This window comes from Sorex araneus, chromosome X (assembly GCF_027595985.1).
Source record: "Sorex araneus isolate mSorAra2 chromosome X, mSorAra2.pri, whole genome shotgun sequence".
Lineage (NCBI taxonomy): Eukaryota > Metazoa > Chordata > Mammalia > Eulipotyphla > Soricidae > Sorex > Sorex araneus.
The window spans coordinates 144,949,642-144,971,008 of NC_073313.1; the positions used below are offsets into that span (position 1 = coordinate 144,949,642).

General features: G+C 41.3%; 1 protein-coding gene across 4 annotated transcripts in view; it reads right to left on the reverse strand.

Moving 5' to 3' along the window:
- Positions 1 to 17,522, reverse strand: part of STARD8 (StAR related lipid transfer domain containing 8) — a 30,165-nt gene extending 12,643 nt beyond the window's left edge. For all 4 annotated transcript variants that reach the window (XR_008627442.1, XR_008627443.1, XM_055123351.1 and 1 more), the window contains exons 1-3: positions 17,432 to 17,522; positions 17,088 to 17,202; positions 4,139 to 4,210 (exon numbers count right to left, since the gene is read on the reverse strand). The gene's annotated coding sequence lies outside the window, so the exon portion shown is untranslated. The remainder of the gene's footprint in view (positions 1 to 4,138; positions 4,211 to 17,087; positions 17,203 to 17,431) is intronic.
- Positions 17,523 to 21,367: the final 3,845 nt, after the last annotated feature.

Sequence of the window (21,367 nt, forward strand, 5' to 3'; positions counted from 1 at the left end):
AAGAGGGGAATTCAGAGAATGAAGGAAGGAAATACAGTTAGGAAGCTACTGTAATGGCTCTAAGAAAAGTAATGGTTTGGCCTCAAATAAGCACTGAATTTGTACAAGTAGAGAAGGAACAAATCAAAGGAGGAAAGTTTAGGGTATCTAGCTGAAGAAACAAAAGCATTAACAACAGACCCTGGCTTTCCAGAGTATCTGAGTGGGTAACACTGTTGCAAACACAAAAATTAGATGAGCAGTGTGACCATAGCAGAAAAGTTTTGTTAATAGGTTGGGCTCATCCTCTGTTGAAGAGATCAAGAAATTATTTTTAACATGAGGAAGCTCCAATCTGGCCCTTGGTCTTCCAAGCCTCACGCTCTGTCTCCTTACCTACACAGGGACCCAGAAAGAGTCCTCGTCTAGAAAACAGTGTTATTTCTTCACAGAGCAAATATCCAGGGGGAAATTAACTTTCTTTATTCCAGAGAAAATCCCAAGATGAATAGTCAAGACTGGTAAGTGATAAACTCAACAATAGTGGCTCCTGAGATGGAAGAGAAGAAGGAAGATAAGAGCTGGCAGAAGTAGATAATGGACCAAACATGATGACCACTTAGTGTCTGTGTTGCAAGCCATAATTCCCAAAAGTAGAGAGAGAGTATGGGGAATATGGTATGCCATGGAGGCAGGAGGAGGGTGGGAAAGGGGGGGCATACTGGGGATACTGGTGGTGGGGAATGTGCACTGGTGGAGGGGTGGGTGTTTGGTCATTGTGTGATTGTAACCCAAACATGAAAGCTTGTAACTATCTCAGTGATTCAATATTTTTTTTCAAAAAGATCTGCAGAAGGAGAAAGCCTGAACAAAGGATGGTGCCAGGGAGATTGGGGTTGGTCTTCTGGGAAAAGGTAAAGGACAGATCAGAAAGACTGAGATGATTAAGAAGACCCATCAGTCAGTGAGGCAGGTCCATGGTAGTGATGGTAAAAAAGTGAGTGGCTGCCAATCACCAATGTAGGCTGACACAGGCCTCACAAAATCCCTGGTACACTCATAGAGGGAGCCTCCTCCCCTGTCTTAGGGAGCAGAGAGAGAGAATGGACAGAGTATAAACATAGAACACCTCATGTTCCTCTACTGTACAGAGCAGGGAAGTCCATTCCTTGGGGGCTCAGAGCAGGAAGTGGAAGAGGAAGGAGCAGTACAAAAAGGTATGTGGGGCATGCCCCTGCTGGTAAAACAAGCCAAGTTACTGATTTGATTAATATTGAGCACCTACTTTTCTGAACTCAGTATACAACTGTGAACAAGACAGAAATGATACCTGTCTTCTTGTAATTTATACTCTAATAGGGGCAGAAGACAATAAACAACATGTGAGAGGAACAGCATACTGCAGTTATAGATTCTATTGAAAATATTAACCAGAATTATGGGGTAAAAAGAGGTTGGCGTGGGGGCTACTTGTACAGAGGCAGACCTTCTGGGACACAGACCTCTGAACTAAGTTATGGATAGTGAGATGGGCCATCCTTAAAAGACAGCAGGACAGACATTAAGGAAAGAAAGCCTAGAAGTTGGATCCAGCCTATAATGGGGTAAAGAGATGGGAGAAAAGTTATAGAAGTTGGGCACTGTGATCTTGATGGACAGAATAAACTGCTCAGCTTATTTCATTCTTAGTGTCCTGGAAGCCAGATAAGGGTTTTTAGTTTATTTGTTTGTTTGTCTTATTTGTGGAAGGGCACATCCAATGATACTCAGGGGTTACTCCTGGCTCTACACTCAGAAATTACTACTGGTGGTGATCAGGTAACCATATGGGATGCTGGTAATTGAACCGGGTTTGGACATAAGCAAGGCAAGTGTCCTACTGGTTGTACTATTTCTTTGGTACCATATTTTTGTAGGGGAGGAATGACCTAGTCAGTTCTAGGTTCACCAGATGCCTTCTAGTTGCTGTGCCTTCTGAATAGGGAGGAGCACAAGAAGCAGACTGTTGTACTAGGACAGGTGAGCAATGACATTGAATCACTCTAGGATGTGGCAGTAAAGGTGGTAGGGAAGAGATCTACACATAGTCTTGAATGAGAAGGGACTTTCTGAAGTGTGAGACATGGGAGTTAAAGGAAAAAATGAACTGAGACTGATTTGGATAGTGATGCCCTCAGTAGGTGAAAGTTATATCCATTAAATCTGAACTGCGTATATGTGTAGAGAGATGGAACTGATGGTGAAATAGATGAATCTGGAACTTGAAAATCAGTCCCTCAAAGGGAGATATTAAAGAATCATCAGAATATAGATGACACCTAAAACTCCTTAAGGATCTACTAGGAAATAAATATTTTTTGGTTTTTAAAAAATAAAATCATATTATTGAGGGAGGATACTAATTCCAAGGAGAATCTGTGATTCTCCATAGAGAGAGAAAGAAGGCAAAGTAATGGAAAATTATGCCTTAAAAGTATATATAGCACAGGGTGAAGTGCTATAAAGAAGACATTATGCACCCAGAGTTGGGATGTGGGCAACTCTACAGTGCCTTTGTTAATGTGCCACAGCTTGCTTAGTGATTGGGAGAGGGGCTCATTCCAGGGAGTCCTCGAGACACCACGTGGTGCTGTGGATTAAACTTGGGCATCTTATATGCAAAGCATGTGTTCCATCCCCTTGAGCCAATTTCTCCCCAAAAAATGTTAAGAGAGCAGAAGGGCCAGGATTTAATCCCAGAATTCCTCAACATTAGATATGAGCTAGAGGAACAAGATCCAGATAAGAACTGAGAACCAGTCAGACAATCAGGGGTAGAGGCTGGGAGGAGAAGGATGACGTACCAGAAGCTGAAAGGAGACAACTCTACAAAATGTTGTTCAGAGACTGAGTAAGTACTGTGAAGCAACCACTGAAACTGATCACATTAAAGTCATTAATGAGCTAGACAAAAACTATTTTGTTGGGGAAATGGGGTGAAATTAGTGGGAGGAAAAAGTGAAGTCTAAACAGTAAATAAAGAAAAACAGAAAAATAAAAGAGAACAGAGAAATTAGGCCATATTGGGACAGGAGATGGTTAGGACAGGGCCACTACAGTTTACACTCAGACATGACTTGAAGAAGTGGTCTTGGCTAAGATATGCACTTTAACATATGGTTAGCATCAGAACTTGTGAAAGCTGCTCAGATTGATCCAACAGAGATGATCATAGAAGAGAAAGAATTTATAACATATAAATTAAGCCCCTGAAAATATTTTAGAAAATCCTGAATAATAGCTGGAGTATGGTTAAAGGAACAATTATTTATGCCTCATTTTACTGGTGAAAAACTGAGGGGTGATGAATCAGAAGGAGAGAGACAGGTATAGAATGACTGAATTCATTTCTGGTATATAAAAATTTATAGTAGAATAATAATATCCATGGCCAGGGAAAAGAGGGATTAGGGGTTAGGAGAACTGGTCAATGATTAGATATAACCACAGATGTGTGTTGCTGAGGGTAGGTTAGATAGAGAAGAAACTGGTATGACAATAATAGCTGAGAATGATCATGCTGGACAAACTGAGTGTTAAAAGTAGGTAGAGGGATATTCTTGATAACATTTAAGTATCAGTGTTGCAAACCACACTGGTGCTGGGAAATGTACACTGGTGGAGGGATGGGTGTTGGAATGCTGTATGACTGAAATCCAATCATTAACAACTTTGTAAGGGTCTATCCCACAGTGATTCAATAAAAAAGTTTTTTTAAAAAAGAAAATGATGTCTGGAGGAACCAGTTGGGATGGGAGATGCATGCCAAAAGTAGATAATAGAACAAACATGATGAGCTCTCAGTGTCTGTGTTGCAAGCCAAAATGCCCAAAAGTAGAGAGAGAGAGTATGAGGAATATTGTCTGCGTTGGAGGCAGGGGGAGGGTGGGAAAGGGGGGGGATATCCAGGATATTGGTGGTGGGGAATGTACACTGGTGGAGGGATGGGTGTTTGATCATTGTGAGATTGTAACCCAAACACGAAAGCTTGTAACTATCTCACGGTGATTTAATAAAATAAAAAAATTAATTAAAAAATGTTCTAAAAAAATTAAAAAAGTTCTTTAAAAAAAAGAAAAACTGATGGGGTAGACAAGTGTTTAGGTGGGGAGAGTCTTACCTTCAAAAAGCTGAGCATACTGAGGGAATCCTGTCACTTAGAATCACTTGTATGCTTTTTGGGCCTCAAATTCTGAAACAGATCAAGGGAGAGAAACTCAGGGAAATGGAGTACCACGGTATTGACACCAAGGCATCCTGAATACATAATGCCTGGATTTCCAGCAGGCAGGCATCTCCAGTCCTGTAAATCAGAAACATTGAGAGAAACACAGAGAGACTAAGACATTTACTGAATATAGCAACCAGCTAATAATTAACCTTTCCTAAGTTCTACTTGGTAATTGTTTTAGGACACATTTCTTTTTTTTTTTTTTTTTTTTTTTTTTTTTTAAATTTTTATTAAATCACCATGTGGAAAGTTACAAAGTTCTCAGGTTTATATGTCAGTTATACAATATTCAAACACCCATCCCTTCACCAGTGCCCATATTCCACCACCAGAAACCCCAGTATACCCCCCGCCCCCACCCCCTACCCCCTACTGTATAACTAATGAATTTCACTTCGTTTTTTCTTTACCTTGATTACATTCCATAATTCAACACAAAACTCACTATAGTTGACATAACTCTCTCTCTCTCTCTCTTTTTTTTTTTTTTCTCTTTTTCCTTTTCCCCTTTTTTTTTTTTTTTTTTTCTTTTTCCCCCTCATCCCCCTTCCTGCGCCTCATAGTATGGTGTACGCCACGCCACGTCGGCCAGCGTGGGGCTTTTGCTTAGTTCACAGTCCAGAGGTGGCTGCTACATTAAAAAACTTCAATACTTTCAACAAAAACTTACTGTTATTATTTGGAGTTTCCCCCCAAGTCAGACCTGTTCAAATGGAACCAATTCACATTGCTGACAATTATAAATGTTAAGTCGCGCGGACGCGGCAGCGTCCGCGCGGTTTTGGGTTTCTGTATAAAGTCCAGGGAGAATTCTGCCAGAAATTACATAGCCCAGCTCACAGTCCCAGTGCATTGCTGTAAGAAGTCTCTGAATTCAAAGTCTTTAGGCGCAGAGGGTCCGATTCGCGCTCAGCAGCTCCGGGTTTATCTGGGCCGAGGGCGTGCCGGTTACGCCCCCTTCCCATGAGTTCCTGGGAGCCCCCAAAGTAAAATCCGAATACCTGTGGGTCTGGAATCAGAAGATGGCGCCTGCCACATGGTGCCGCCAGCCCGCCGCTTTCCATGCAGGAAGACAGTAGGACACATTTCTTGACCTGCATTCCCCACCAACCCCACACCCAATGTTCTGCCCCTGCTGAAGGTCAGACTCCAGCAGCAGCAGAAAATCCAAAAAATATCTGGCCTGCCATAGGGAGCCAACCCTTCCAGGGCCCAAGGAGGCCATCCTAGTTTTCCAAGGATATGAAATATTTAATTATTATTCTCCTTCTCACAATCATATATGGCATGGAGATAACAAAATCTCATTTAACATATGCAATTCTACTGCCCACTTTATGGATCTCAAACCACAGCTAGAAACAAAGTGCTTATAGACAGTGTCCTAATTGAAAAGGTAAAAGTTGCTACCCCAGGACTGGTAAGGAGCCAAAGTTTAAATTGTCTGACTCCAGCGCAGGACTCAGTCCAATCCAGCACCTTTCTAATACGGCAACTTTCCCAGTAGTCGTCCCCACTAACACGCATGCCATCACTTCCTCCCCAAAGAGACTGCAAGGTCTGTATAAGCCCACCCCCATGGCTGGCTAATTTGTGGCTTAGCCCAAATAAGTGCTGCTGCTGCCATGTTGTTATGGTGAGGGAAATGTCACAATGACTGGGTTTTTGACTCTGCTCTGGGAATTTCCAGCATAAGGTAGGGCACATCCCTGCCAGTCTCAGTGGATTTTCAGAGGTGGAATGGAGTAACAGAAGAATTCCTTCTTAAAAGGGACGCTCCTTCACTATTGGTGGGAATGCCGACTGGTCCAGTCTTTCTGGAAAACAGTATGGACAGTCCTTCAAAGACTAGAAATTGAGCTTCCATATGACCCCGGAATACCACTTCTGGGAATATATCCTGAGGATGCAAAAATATCACAGTATAAATGACATCTGTACCTATGTATTCATTGCAGCACTGTTCACAATAGCCCAAATATGGAAACAAGCCGAGTGCCCTAAAACAGATGACTGGTTAAAGAAACTTTGGGACATCCACACAATGGAATACTATGCAGCTGTTAGGAGAGATGAAGTCATGAAATTAGCTTATAAATGGATAGACATGGAGAGTATCATGCTAGGTGAAATGAGTCAGAAAGTGAGGGACAGACATAGAAGGACTACACTCATTTGTGGGGTATAAAATAACATCACATGAGGCTGACACCCAAGGACAGTAGATACAAGGGCCAGGGGATTGCCCCATAGCTGGAAGACTGCTTCATGAGTAGAGGGGAGAAGGCAGATGGAATAGAGAAGGGATCACTAAGAAAATGATGGCTAGAGGAACCAGTTGGGATGGGAGATGCATGCTGAAAGTAGATAATGGACCAAACGTGATGACCTCTCAGTGTCTGTGTTGCAAGACATAATGCCCAAAAAATAGAGAGAGAGTATGGGGAATATTGTCTGCCATAGAGGCAGGGGGAGGGTGGGAAAGGGGGGTTATACCCAGGATATTGGTGGTGGGGAATGTACACTGGTGGAGGGATGGGTGTTTGATCATTGTGAGAATATTTCCCAAACATGAAAGCTTGTAACTATCTCACGGTGATTTAATGAAATTAAAAAAATAAAAATAAAAAATGAAGAAGAAGAATTCCTTCTTGGCTAGGTAGTCCAACAGCAAAATTATGGAAATTCCCTGGGAACCACCCAGGTGGTGCCAACGAGCGGTGGGGTTGAGTCATGCAAGCTGGCATTGAGGGGTTAGGTGAGGATTTTTGACCCAGCAAAGCTGTTTTTTTGTAAATGAAGTCTTGCTTGAGCACTTCCTACATTTTCTTTTATTTTATGCTTTTATTTTATTTTATTTATTTATTTATTTAGATTTTTGGGTCACACCCGGCGGTGCATAGGGGTTACTCCTAGATCTGCACTCAGGAATTACTCCTGGCAGTGCTCAGGGATCATATGGGATGCTGGGAATCGAACCTGGGTCAGTTGCGTGCAAGACAAACGGCCTATACTCTGTGCTATTGCTCCAGCCCCCTACATTTCCTTTTTTGTTCTTTTTATTTTTACTACACATCCAGAGGTGCTCAGGGATCACTCCTGATGGGGCTAAGGGGACCATAAGTTATGCCTGGGATTGAACACTGGTCAGCCTCATACAAGGCAAGGGCTCTGCCCACTGTACTTGTCTCTGGATCCTTCCTCATTTTCGTAGCACCTCTGGCCAAGAGAGTCCAAAGTGTTTGGAAAGGTTTACCCAAGGTAGGAAGAGCTCACAGTTACAGTGTTCTCTCACAAGGAAATACAAGATGAGATCCTGGCAGCTGAGCCAGATAACTTAAAAAGTAAAATTTGTTTTAGAAATGTCAGATATGCAGATGAAAAAGGGAAAAGTTGGAAAGGTGAAAAGTGTTTAGAAAAAAATATTAGGCTACTTAAGTTTGATGAGAACTGAAGAGGATGAGAAGGGTCTTAACCCTTGGAGCCTCAGAGGGCTCTCTAGGCAAATAACTACTGGAATCCTTGGGCATTTCTTCATCTACATGTGTTATGCCAAAGCCTGCCCAAGCATCTGTCTCTTCATATGGTTAGAGTTGTTTGCTCATTTTCTTGATCCATGTGGATGATTGTGGTACTGTGTTCCTGTGGTAATATCCACATGCCCTTTAATCTATGTATGTATCTTAAATTTATGTGTGCTTGTGTGTATTTTACATTACTGAAACTTTCTAACCTATATTAGAAATATATAACTTATATATTTTAATATTCATATTTATCTTTAACTTTAACTTTATATTTATCTATAACTTATACATTTTATATATTATATTCCTAATATATATATATATATATATATTAGAAAACTATAACTGACTTGGTATCTTTGTTCCTCTGACAAGATATAGTTTGGATCTGGCAATGAATCCAGGTTACTTGAAGGACATGGTTTTATTGCTAGCAAAATTGATCTGACTGCTAACCATATGGGATGTCTTTATTCATCTTTACTGCCTCTACCTCCCTTTCATTGGAGAACAAAAATGCCAAAGGAAAAGTTCTAAAGGAAAGTGAAAAGTGCTTTTCAGAAAGTCTGGCATAGAATAGTAAAACCTAAAGGTTCAGAAATGTGGCATGGCAACCCATGAATGTATAGCAAATCCCAATCGACCTGTGTGTTTAGGATGTACCCTTGAAATTTCACTGCAGCTTTAGTCTGTTGTGGCTAGAAGGAAAATGGAGAGAGGGATTAAAGAGAGTATCTCACTGATCAATGCTGTCATGTTCCTTCCTAAGCTGAAAGTGGGAGAGCAAAGTAATGATGTTCTTGGTATCACATATCCAGTAGATGTGCTGAAGTCATGTATGCCACAAGAGAGAGGTGGGTTGTCCGCTTCTCTAATGCTAGACAGTGGCCCTACCTGCTTACCAGATGGACATTTGATTCTTTCATTTCAACCTGGAACCCTCTAGCACCTTGTTCTTCACAGTGTGCTCTTGGACCAGTCGGCATTATCTGGAAGCTACCTAGAAATTCAGAACTCCACTGAATAAGAATCTACCTATGTCTAGATCCTCAAATGATTTGAAAGTTTGAGTAGTCTAAATGAACTAGCTTAAGGATGAATGCCTTGATTCACATTAATATCAGTTTGTTAGTAAGTTTATTTATAAAACCTATTCCTATGATGGGAGATAGTACACATGTTAAGGCATATGCCATGCATCGGACTGACTCTGGTTTGTTCCAGGACATCACATAGTTTCCCGAGCACCTCCAGGTGTTGTTTTGGAGGCCCCTCAGCATGACTATGTGTGGTTCTAGAGATCTCTGAGCAGTGACAGAGTGGCCCAGGTTATCCCCAGCACCACAGATCCTAAGTAGCACCACATTCTTGGGCTTTTTTATTGAGCCACCAGCCCAGTTGGCAAAAAATCACAAGGACTGATCTGATCCCTGGTTCCCATAAACAGATTGACAGGCCCATTACCACCAAAAAGTAATAAACTGATTCCTTTGAATTCCCTCAATTCTAATTTTATGTAGATCTGTGGCAAAAAATTCCAAATTCATTTTCCTTTGTCTTTTTTTATCTGTCTGGGCGCGATGCCTGGCAATGCTCAGGGATTACTCCTGACTCTGTGCTCAGGAATCATTCCTGACAGAACTGGGGTGACCGTGGTGCAGGAAACCAAACCTAGCTTGGCCATGTGCAAGAGAAACAACCTACCCTCTGTAATATGACACCAGCTGCAAAAGTATATGTATTAAATGTATGTGTGCATATATATATACATATATATACATACTTAAAAAAAACAAGAAACATTTCAAAGCCATACAATTTTGTATCAGAAACACAATCCTGATCTTATCCTTTTTGTTTTTTAAGCTTTTGGGTCATACCTAATGGTGCTGAGGGCTTACTAATGGCTATGCACACAAGTGGGAAAACTTCTGGAGGGCTTGGGGGACCATATGGAGTGCCAGAGATCAAACCTGCGTCAGCTACATGCAAGAGAAATGCCCCACCCCCACACTATCACTGTGTCCCTAAATGAATCTTTTAATTTTATGCTAATTGTTCTTTTCTGTTTTTTCAATGCCAGGGAAGGAAAAGAACAAACCAAACTTAAAATGTATCTGTCAGAAAGGCAGTTTGGAGGGTGGGAAGTATCCTGGGACCACTGGTGGAAGGAAATTCACACTGGTCGTGAGACTAGTGTTGTGTGACTGGTGCTGAAGCATAGTATGCATAAAACTCAATTGTGAATGACTTTGTAAATCATAGTATCTTAATAAAAATTAGACTAAAAAAGAATAAACTTTAAAATCTCCAACCTTTTCTGCAATTTTAGCCAAGTGCAGCCATAAGCCTAACTTGGAAATCCTTCTTGTCAGTCTAGATTTTAGACTTGGAAAATTCGTAATCTGACTTGGTTTTCTCTATTATGAGCATTGGCTAAAATATCAGCGAGCAAAGTCACTGATGCATAGTACTAAAGACTCAAATCATAAATTTCTCCATTCTTTTACTTGTAGGTGTTCAAGAGGAATGGGGAAAAGAGACTTACTTAGAAGTCCTTCCTTGATGTCCAAGGTGGCTATGACATTATTGGAATTGAAGTCAAATGGCTAAGGATAGTTCACTGTATCACTGTCATCCCATCGTTCATCGATTTGCTCGAGCAGCCACCCGTAACGTTTCCATTCGTCCCAGCCCTGAGATTTTAGCAGCCTCTCCTTACTCATCTTTCCCAATGATTGGAGGCTCTTTCAAGGTCAGGGGAATGAGCCCTGTTATTGTTACTGTATTTGGCATATTGAATATGCCACGGAGAGCTTTCCTGGCTCTTCTGTGAGGACAGGATACTTTGGTAGCTTGTCGGGCTCTCCAAGAGGGATGGAGAATGTGTATCTCTGGGATCTTGGCTATTGATGGGATTACTTGGTGCCGAGGGCAGCTTGTGGGTGTGACTGCCAAGCTACTGGAAAATGGGGAGTTTGAGTGTAGGAGGCCTAGTCCCGATCTGAGCAGGACTGGAGATCTCAGCCCCGGGTCCCACATGCCTGGGTTTCTCTGCCAGTTCCTTAACGTGTGAGGCTCATTTGAGTGTGTGAAGAGTGGCCTTGAGCATGGCTGTGGCTGAGTTCCGGAAGTTTTCAGCTGCCGGAGCTCTGCTTGGGGCGGGGAGGGAAACCCAACCCATTCCCCTCCGAGGGGCCCCAGTGAAGAAAGCCTGGCATGGGGGTAGGAGATTCTGCGATATCTGGTAGATATCTGGTAGGATAGTTAGGAGGCAGAAATATCAAAGATGCCACAATATCTCCAGAAGACAAAGAAATCAAGAATTTGGAGTAGGGCCACAGACTTCATGGTTCAGCAGCCCTCCCTCAAATGTAATGGGTTATTAGCCAATATGATGTCAGAAACACTGGCTTCTGACAATACACCACCTCCTTGGGACCTGAGGCCATGAGGCACCAAATGGAGCAGTCAAAGACGTCTTAGTAAGCAAAGACTAAGCTGAGGAGCTTGATCCTTTTAACTACTCCAGCCTGCCAGACTGGTGACTAGAGTGACCACCCATGCCCAGTAGAATCTACTTGCTTATGGTTAGTGCTCAAATAGCCTACTTGTAGCATTGCCTTATAAGCCTGGCAGAGTGACACCTTAGGCAAGCTAAAGGGGGAACAATGGAGGAATTTCTGAGGTCACTGGCCCTGACTCTGTGCCAGATTTGTAAATTCCAGGAGTTTAAACCACTACTTTCTTCATATCACATTTCAACCAAGGCTAGGTTTATGGACCTGGACAGCTTGGGGACACCACACTGATGGCACAAGTTGTATTTCATTGAATTTAAGCCCAGATTACCTGGTTAATGACAAAGTTAATCAAAATACCAGTTGGAGGAGAGAGCATACTAGAAAGCTCTAGGGTCAAATCAGTCTCAGAAATTGATGTTTCCTGTAGACAGTGTCAAAGAAAGAATAACTGAGCATCAGTGAATTCTTTCAGATGTTAATATACAAACACACACACACACACACACCTATACCTGCAGTAAGGCCATATATAGCTAGGATTCTTAGAGCACAGAACATTTTTTATGCAAAAAATATGAATGAAGAGGAAAGTAGGATTTCTGTTCCTCGGAAATGTTCTGAGAATAAAAGGATAGTTAATGAACACAGAAAAAGGCAACAATATTTCCTATTGATGAAATGTAATAATACCCATAAGCAATAAATGAGTTGGAGAGAAAGTGCCTGCCAGTCAAGCTGGCTCCCTTCCTTGCTGCCTAAATGACCTTGCCAACATGCTCTATTCTTTATGCTTTGATTTCCAAATTTAGACAGTGAGAACTAACAATGTTCCTGGCTAGCTCCATGATTACTGTGTACATTTGGCCATCACTGTTTGGTTTTGCAATTGACTACCTGAAAGTTACCTTTGTTAAGATTACTTGAATTTTCATATTATATATCTTTCAAGATAAGTTTAAATCATGTAAAGAACCGAGCAAAAATGAACTGCAGTGAGGGAAAAAGACAATAGGTTAATAAATTGCAGAAAGACAGGTCTCACTAAAAAAATCACTAACCCCACCCTCTTCACATCACTATTAGGACTTGTATCTCAGGTGTAGGTGTGTGTATATAAATAGCTATGGTTACTCAGTGTGTTGTTAAAGAGCAGACCAGATCCCAGTTCAACCTTATTCCTCCCATTTGGAATTCCAAACAAGATCTGGAGAAGCAAAAATATATAGAAGTAGCAAGGATGGCAATCAAAGTGTCCTTGAGATTTACTGATCAGTAATTTCTCAACTATAGTTGTATATCATAATTTGGGGAGCTTTACAAATGCCCATGTCTGGGTCTAGTCATAGCCAGTTAAATTAAAATCTCTAGGAAATAAGGTGTTTTTAATTTGTTTTTTAGAGTTCTCCAACTGATTCCAAAGAAATTGCAGTCACAATAAGAGAACCACCAATCTTATCATATGTGACCAGCTAAAACGTCACAGCATAGGACCCCAGAAATATTATTGCCAAAGGCAATATTCTGGTATATTCTAATCACTAGCCATGTTCTCTTTAGACCTGAGTTCTGAAGCAGAAGAGAGAAAATATCAGAGAGATTAATGAATGCAGTGGGGACAGCAGAGTGTTGGCCTTTGGGCTCTCATTAACATCATTCAGTTCACTGACCTAACCCGTAGGCAGCTTTCAAAAACTGTTTCGGTTTCCTGGACCTTACTTTGTTTTCTATTTGGAAAGACTTCCTCTATGGTCTTTTTATTTTATTTTATTTTATTTTGGTTTTTGGGTCACACCCGGCGATGCACAGGGGTTACTCCTGGCTCTTCACTCAGGAATCACCCCTGGCGATGCTCAGGGGACCATATGGGACACTGGGATTAGAACCTGGGTTGGCCGTGTGCAAGGCAAACGCCCTACCCGCTGTGCTATTGCTCCAGCCCCCCTCTATGGTCTTAAAAACGGAATGAGTGACTCCAAATGAAGGAGTGGTATCAGCAATTTCTTCCACCTTCAATAAGTATGGAAGGAAAACTCCGTGTCCTTGGAGATGGGAAAAGATCTAGGATACCACTGTGTATATGAAAAGCTAAGCTACTTAGGTTGGCTCTGTGAGATTAAACTGATATCCCAAGGTAAGCAGAAGGGCAGCCTACCACTCCAGACACTAATACTGTACATTGGAAATCAACTGCTAATTTTTTCATTCTGGATAATTTATCAGATTGATACAAGGCCATTTCCTTTGCCTACTCCCAATTCTAGAGAGGGATCCCTAAAAGTCTTTTAGCAGAAGACTGAATTTCAGTTGACAACAAATCATTTGACCACTTTCTTTCAGTGTGAAAGGAACTATAAGTTCCTGGAAGAAAGTCTTAAGGTACCTGAGCACAAGAAACTTTCTCACTTAGCCTTAGGGTCTTGGATACCTCATAGAAGGTGCTTTATTCCAACTTGCACAGAGGAGTCTTCTAGGTTGGCAGTAACTCATGCAGAGATGTGGCCCAGGTAATTGACTGTGCCATATTTGTTCTTGGAGGATAGAGATAGAGAAAGAGGCCTTCATAAGAATGAACTAACAACTCCAAAATTCCACAAATGCTGAGACTTTCCTTGTTGACCTTAGAGTGGAGATTCAGGAAATCTGCAATAACCTGTCTACAGGAAGATTAAAACACTTGTTGCTTCTCCCTGGTCCTGCTGCTCAGAACCAAAACCAGAAATATGGTTACATTATTACAAAGTAGAAAGGCTGAGGGAGAAGGGAGACAAGACCAAAATAACTCTCCTCCCACATTCCAAACCTCATAGTAGGAATGCCACAATATAGCTTGGCAGTGCTACACTGTGCTAGCGATAAAGTGCTAGCTGACCTCAGGTTTGTTAGGTTGCCAGTCAGAACTCATGGCCCCTGCTGAACTTGTTTGGATGCCATCTTAGTCTCATCCAGAACTATAGTTAGATGCCAAGCTCCATGGCAATATTTAGTGACAAACGAGCAGGACTTTTGGAATCTCCCTAAAGCACCACCAAGACAACTTTCTCAGAAGAGTACAGTACTGTGGGAATGGGTGGTAGAAAAATCAATGCATTGAATCATCTTGCTATCCAGTGACAGGTTCACAAGTGTAGCTCTCAATTCAATTCCCTAACACCACAACGTGCCCACATGGCAATGGAGATTCCCAGCCAACAACAATGTTGCCATCAATGATACCGTTGGTAATAACTAGAGAAATTTTTGGTCATTCCATCTGGAGAGAGATGCCACTAATGACTATTAAGTAGAAGCCAACCGATATTGCTAAACATCTACAAACATACAGGGTAGTCCCCAAACAACAAAACAATAAATAACTCCCGACCTGAAGTGTGAAGCCACGTGGATCTCAGCCTCTACCTCACTACCTTGGGGCCTCAGGGTCCTCCATGCACCTTCACTCTATCTTGTAGTTGATTTAAGAGGTGAGGTAAAGAATAGGCACACTATTCAGAAAAGGTCCCTTTTCTCTGAATACTGTGGTATTACAGGACTGGCTAGGGAGAGGAGGCTAATTTAGGTGGGATATTTTATAAATGAACATTAACACAAGGGAAACCCTGCCATTCCTCCTTCATTAAAAAAGTGTGGGATGGGATCCAGTATGCATTAAAAGTGTGCAAGGGTCTTTTTTCTTCCTCAAAAATTTAGTATATACTTTATTGTACTTGGTGTGTATATTTTCTATGTACTTTATTGTTTATCATCCCTCTGTATAAAAAACAAATTAAGATAGACAGGTTAATAGGGAAAAAGAACAAATCAAATAGTGGCAATATGCATATAAATCCTACATGCTGTAATTTTTAAAGCATACAGGGCAATCTATGACTAAATTGTGAATAATAATGGAACAGTATTCTGGGGTGATCCAGGAAAGGGGAGAAATTTCACATGATATAAAGGTATAAGTTTATTACATGGCAAATCTTGCTTTGAAATGGGCGCTCAATTTTACATACAGTTTTATCAGTTGAAAATAAGAAAGGCTATCTCTAAAGATTCTGTAAATATTCTTAAATGGAGGCAATTCTGATTTTTATACTTGACGATATAAATATTTCATGATTTTTTAAAAATTGAATAACCATGAGATACACAGTTACAAAGTTGTTCACAATTGGGTTTTGGTCTATAATATTCCAACCCTCTTCCCTTCACCAGTGTAAATTTCCTAACACCAATGTTCCCAGTTTCCCCTCTGCCACACTTCCCGCTGCCTACCTCTGTCTCTTTCTCTCTTTCTCTCTCTCTCTCTCTCTCTCTTTCTCTCTCTCTCTCTCTCCCTCTCTCTCCTCTTTTGGGAATTATGTTTTGCCAAATAGGTATTGAAAAGTTATCATATTTATCCCTTTACCTACTTTCATCACTCAGTTCTGGTCCACAGTGCTCACTTTCAACTATCATTGTCATAGTGGACTTCTCTATCCTAACTGCCCCTACCATTTGTAGCAAGCTTCCAATTGTGGGACAGTCCTCCTGACCCTTGTTTCTACTGTCCATGGGTATTAGTCTCATACTATGATTTTTTTATATCCCACAAATAATTACAACCATTCTGTCTGATCCTCTCCTTCTGATTCATTTCACTCAGCATGATACTCTCCATATCCATCCATTAATAAGCACATTTCATGACTTCATTTATCTGGTAGCTGCATAGTACTCCATTGTGTAGATTTATCATAGTTTCTTTATCCCGTCATCTGTTCTCAGGCACTCAGGTTGTTTCCAGATCCTAGCTATTGTAAATAGAGCTTCAGTGAATATAAACGTTTAGATGGCTTTCCTGCAGTATTTTTGGGGTCCCTGGATACATTCTCAGAAGTGATATTGCTGGGTTGTATGAAAGTTCAATTTCTATTTTTTTATGAATTCCCATATTGTTTTCCAAAAGGGCTGGACCAGTTGGAATTCCCACCAACAATGAATGAGAGTTGTGTAAGGGTCTTGAGGACCCTGTTGCTAAGCTTGATCTTTGTTCTGCTGGGGCTGCTTGAGAATAGGGTCCATAGTCAGCCTGCACTATGTTCTGCTAGAGTAGATACAGCAGGGCCAACATATATAATTCATGCTCTATCTGGTCTTGGGGTTCCCTTTAGCTGCAATATTCAAAACTGCCACCTTCTCTATTGTAGTTATTCCATTAGCATTCTTTACCCCCAAGAAATTCTATCCAAACCCAGTTCCAAGTGGTCTGACAGAGTGATGAAGAGAGGCTAGTAAAGTGAGTAATGTGCTACTGCATCAATTCCGGGCCCATCCTGGAGGCAAGAGATGCCAGCCAAACTGAATTGGGGAAGATGTTTGACCAGTGGCACCCCCGCCCGTTACTATAGTATAGTACTGGATTGGATATGAAGATAACCTTCTGGAACTTGTTTAATGATATTTCGTAAGTCACAGCCTCTGTTTGAGCATTTCTCCATCTTCTAATGGCCATTCACCAATAAATAGACCATAAGCAGAAGTATATGTAAGTGACTACCAACAGTGATTTTTAGCAGTGACCATTTAAGTAAAAGATAACTCTCCCGGAAATTTTCCTCTGGAATATTCAAGAGAAGTTCACAGATGGAGACCAACCCCATTTTTTTCCTTCTAATCCAACTTTTTTGATGTTCATGTCTCCAAAGCTATCCAAGTACCTAAACATAAAACTCCACTGTACTGGTCTTTCCTCTCTCCACACATATAGTCTGTCAACAAGTTCAACCAACTTTTTCATCAAATAGTTTCAGTTTTCCATACCTTGTGCTGTATATTTTGAATTATTGGTGTCTTTCAATTTCCCATCTTCCAGTCCCTCAACAAGCTTTCATGCTGGCTTCTTCCAAGAGCCAAACTCCACCTGCCAACTCCTTCTCTGCAAATGAACAAATTCACAGTTAAGGGAGAATATCAAAGACTGCTTCAAGTTGGTACCTGAGGTATACGCGGTCCAGGTCCTAACTCAAACTTGAAAAATTGCAAAAGTCATCATGATAAGGTCAGACACCCATCCCATAAATCTTTCCTTTACCATCCTTGCACCAATCTTTTTAACACCAAAATTGATCAGTTGAATTAAGTGGTCCCCTGTAAATTTTCATTACCTTTTCAGCAGCATGAGTCTCTTTCTTCTATTCCACTGGGATTTCCACTACACTGAGTTGTGCTAGTCTTGGTATTCCTCCTGTTTGTGTGGTAAGGGCTACTGAATGTTCTGGTAAGACAGGAAGTCCTACTTCCTAACTAAACAATGTGTGAGCCTCTGACTCCACCCTCTCCTCTGGTATCACCACGTCAACAGCACATACCCACAACTCTGCTGACCAATTGCCTGACAGAACAACTTGCTCCAGGACAAAGGACAAGAAGTTTAGGAAGGAAGAATGAACTCTTCCTGAGGGTGGAGGTGTTCTGATTTCTAGGAGCACTTAGCTCTGTCATTCCAAGCTCACTTGAGAGAAGGGACATGCATCATCTCCCGCTTCCCTCTCTTAGTCTTCAAAGTTTTGCTACTGACCCATTTTGACCCTGTTACACTTAGACATTCCATCCTCTTGCTTACTTCCCTTTCCTTTTGCTAAGGCCAAATATAAACTGAGGGCAGGAAATGCCTTGAAAGGAACCTGGTCCCACCCTGAGATCCAGAGAAAATTGTCTCTGAGAGAGAGGAAACAGGCATGAGATATAAGGTGGGACCTACTCTTCCTCTGAAAGCAGTGGACACAACCTGATCCCAGAGCCCTGGGGCAGTGAAAAGGTTGTCTGTGTATCTATGTATAAGGGATAGAGATGCTAAGAGGCCTGGACAGGTAATGGCAAATGCATGCTCATACCATGTTCAGGCCAAGTGAATGAGAACCTAAAATGGTAGCCTATGGCTACATAAAGTCTAAGAGCAAAGAAATTTGGGGAAATAACTGGAAGAATAATGGCCTAGAAATTTGAGGATATGGCGTATAGCCTTGACTCTGCTATTTAATGATACTTAATGTAATTCCTAATCCACAAATCAATACTTACTGAGTACAATACTACGTGCCAAGCCTGGGGCAAGGATCTTCTCCATATCATACTGAGCAAGACTTAATCTCAGTGTCTTCTGTAAAATAAGGATATGATCATAGTGCCTACAATATGTTTTCGTAATTATTGGATGAGACAATAATAATAGCCAAAAACATTGACTCATTGTTATGTCCCCTGGCAGTTATTTAGGTACTGTTTATATGGATTGTATCAGTGAATCTTCACAACAATTCCATGAGATAAGTTCCTCTGAGAATATTTCTTTTTGATTTATGAGAAAAATTGAGGAGGCCCAGAGTAACTTATCCAAGATCAATAACAAAGTGGTAGGCTCCAAGAAGTCTGGCTCCAGAGTCCAAGCCACTAAGTTAGATTGCAATAGGAAAGATGGTCTAGGCCAGGGAATGCCACACAGTAGACACAAAACATATAACAGGGTTTTTGATCACTTAGCCTGAAACAACTTCACATCATGGGATAAAACACCCAATCATGTCATTTGGTCTCCATTACAGCAATTTTGAACCCATTAATGTAGAAATAAGAAAATTGAGGCTATAAAAGGTCAAATAAATTTCGACTGGAATATAGATACTCCAGTAGTTTGCCTAAATGCCCCTTTGGCTGTGTACAAATTAAATGAATAATACCTGAACACCTACTTTGTGCAAGTCTTCTGTTAGGAGCCAAGATCTGAAAAGACAAACTTCCCTGGGGGACCTGACCAAAGCTGTCACCAGTCTCATCCTTCTCATGGAGTCAGAGACCAGGAAGGACTGGACTGACTTTCCTTTAAAACACTGCTTAGAACTTGTTTAGATGCAAGAATACACAAAATGTTTCATAGTTTCTTTATCCTCTTATCTGTTCTCAGGCACTTGGGCTGAAACAAGAATATGGGGACTCTCTGACTGTGAGTGACTGATGGGTGATGCCTTCTATGAGTGGTCAAGAGTATAACAGAAACCTATGCTTCAGCTCTTCCTCCTGACCAGCCAACTGAGAGATGAGCCAGTGATAAAGGGTATCATCGCAGGAATCACACTGCCTGGCTCCAGATCCCAGCTTCAGTTCTCCCAGGTATGTGACCTTGGAAAAGTATTTGATTTATCCTGTCCTGCTCAGTTTATTCATATGTAAAACAGGGGTGATGATAGAAGTACTTATCTTACATAACTATCATGGATGTAAAGGAAGTTCTAATATGTCAGTACTAAATAAGATTTTGATATTATTATTAAATCTGTCACGATTACAACAACCTGTTGCCATACCATAAATGTCACTAAATAAATCCAGAGGAAGGAGCCCTAAAGGAAGATTTGGAACCTGAAATGATCAAAAAGTGTAGTTCTAATTTTTGAAGGGTTAAGCATTTCATGTCCTACATCAGGGAAGAACAGATCTGACAAGTCAGCAGAAAGCTCTATTAAATCAACATATGTGTGAGCTTGTTTATGATATTGTACTCAGTACTTAACAACCTCATGAGGTGGAGAAGATATCCATTTTATAGATGAAAAAAACAAAGACTTACAAACATTCATTAATTTGACCAAAGTCACTCGAGCAGCAAATGCTAGAACCCCTGCTCTTAATAATAGTATGCTCCTGCACCAGGCACTCAGCGTATATAACTCGGGCTATGTTTTGCTTTAGCTCTACTATGACCCCTTTCCCAGCTATGCCTTTGTATTTTCCCATTCAGAAGGCCCAGCTGGATTAAGAGTTGCCCAGGCAAGATGTTCAGCAAATACTGGGATTCTTGGTGGTGGAATATGAGCACTGGTGAAGGGATGGGTATTTGAGCATTGTATAACTGAGATTTAAACCTGAAAACTTTGTAACTTTCCACATGGTGACTCAATAAAAAATTTTAAAAAAAAAGATGTTCAGCAAAATTTCACACCTCTGCCCTAGCCTGATGCCAATTTAGCCTGGGGCAAAAACGGCCAGCTGCATATGCTTATCTCACACTATAGAAAGTCCGGCCTTTGGCCAGCTAGATAAAGTACAAGAAATCCTCAGCCACCTCCCCTGGGGGTTACTCCCTTTACCATGGGAAGAGAGTCGTAGATTGTATAGAGGTTCCTCTATGGTGGGAAGCTGCTGAGTTAACCCCAACTACCTTTGCTGCTGGTGTAGTTTGGAGTAATAGGGAGGACTAAGTATCAAGACACCTGGGTTCCTAATACTCCCTACCAGAGACTGTGCCCCTCCATGTTCCTCAGGTGGTCATCACCAAGGACCACAGTGAGAGGATCACATCATCTACTTTCCTGGGGATCTCTTGGAACAGAGAGGATCATGGAAGTAAAAGTGCCTTGGAAACTTTAAAGAAATGGGAGGACTTGGGGTCATTGTCATCATCTGTAGAGGATAAATGGATAAATAACTGAGTTAGTCTTTCTCTATGTCTGACTCACCTTCACAAACCACACTGTGGGCATGGATCATGCTCATTTCTGGCTTCAATATTCCTTAAATTACCCCTACTACTTCCTGCCAGTTCAAGAGACTAAAGCAAATAGCAGCAAGCAGAATTCACTGAAGCCTTCCACATAATATTGTAGTAAATTAACTCATCAAGGTGAGGAGTCCTCCCCAGCCCTGCACTCACATACACTATAATTACCCTCTACTCAAGGAGCCCCGAGAAGATGACTTTACCTTACATGGGCTCCCCATACATGGGGACTGTGTAAACGTGAAAGAATCAAAAAGAGGAGTAGATGTCTGTACCCAGGAATCTTAGGCTTCAGAGTGTATCTTCCAGAGTCATCATGGGGAAAAAGGTGATATCTTATGGCAAAGTTCAGGCTAGAAGAAAGCAGAGGAGAGGGAGGGGTTTTCAGAACACCATTTCTACCCTTCAGGACCTCAAACAATGTAATGGTCAAGGATGTAACATTCAAAGATAATAACGATTGTGAGAAGGGAAGGAATACTTGAAGGAGGTGATGCTGTTTGGCTAGGAGCAGACATAGGTAAATTCAGGTTATGTCCTCAAATAT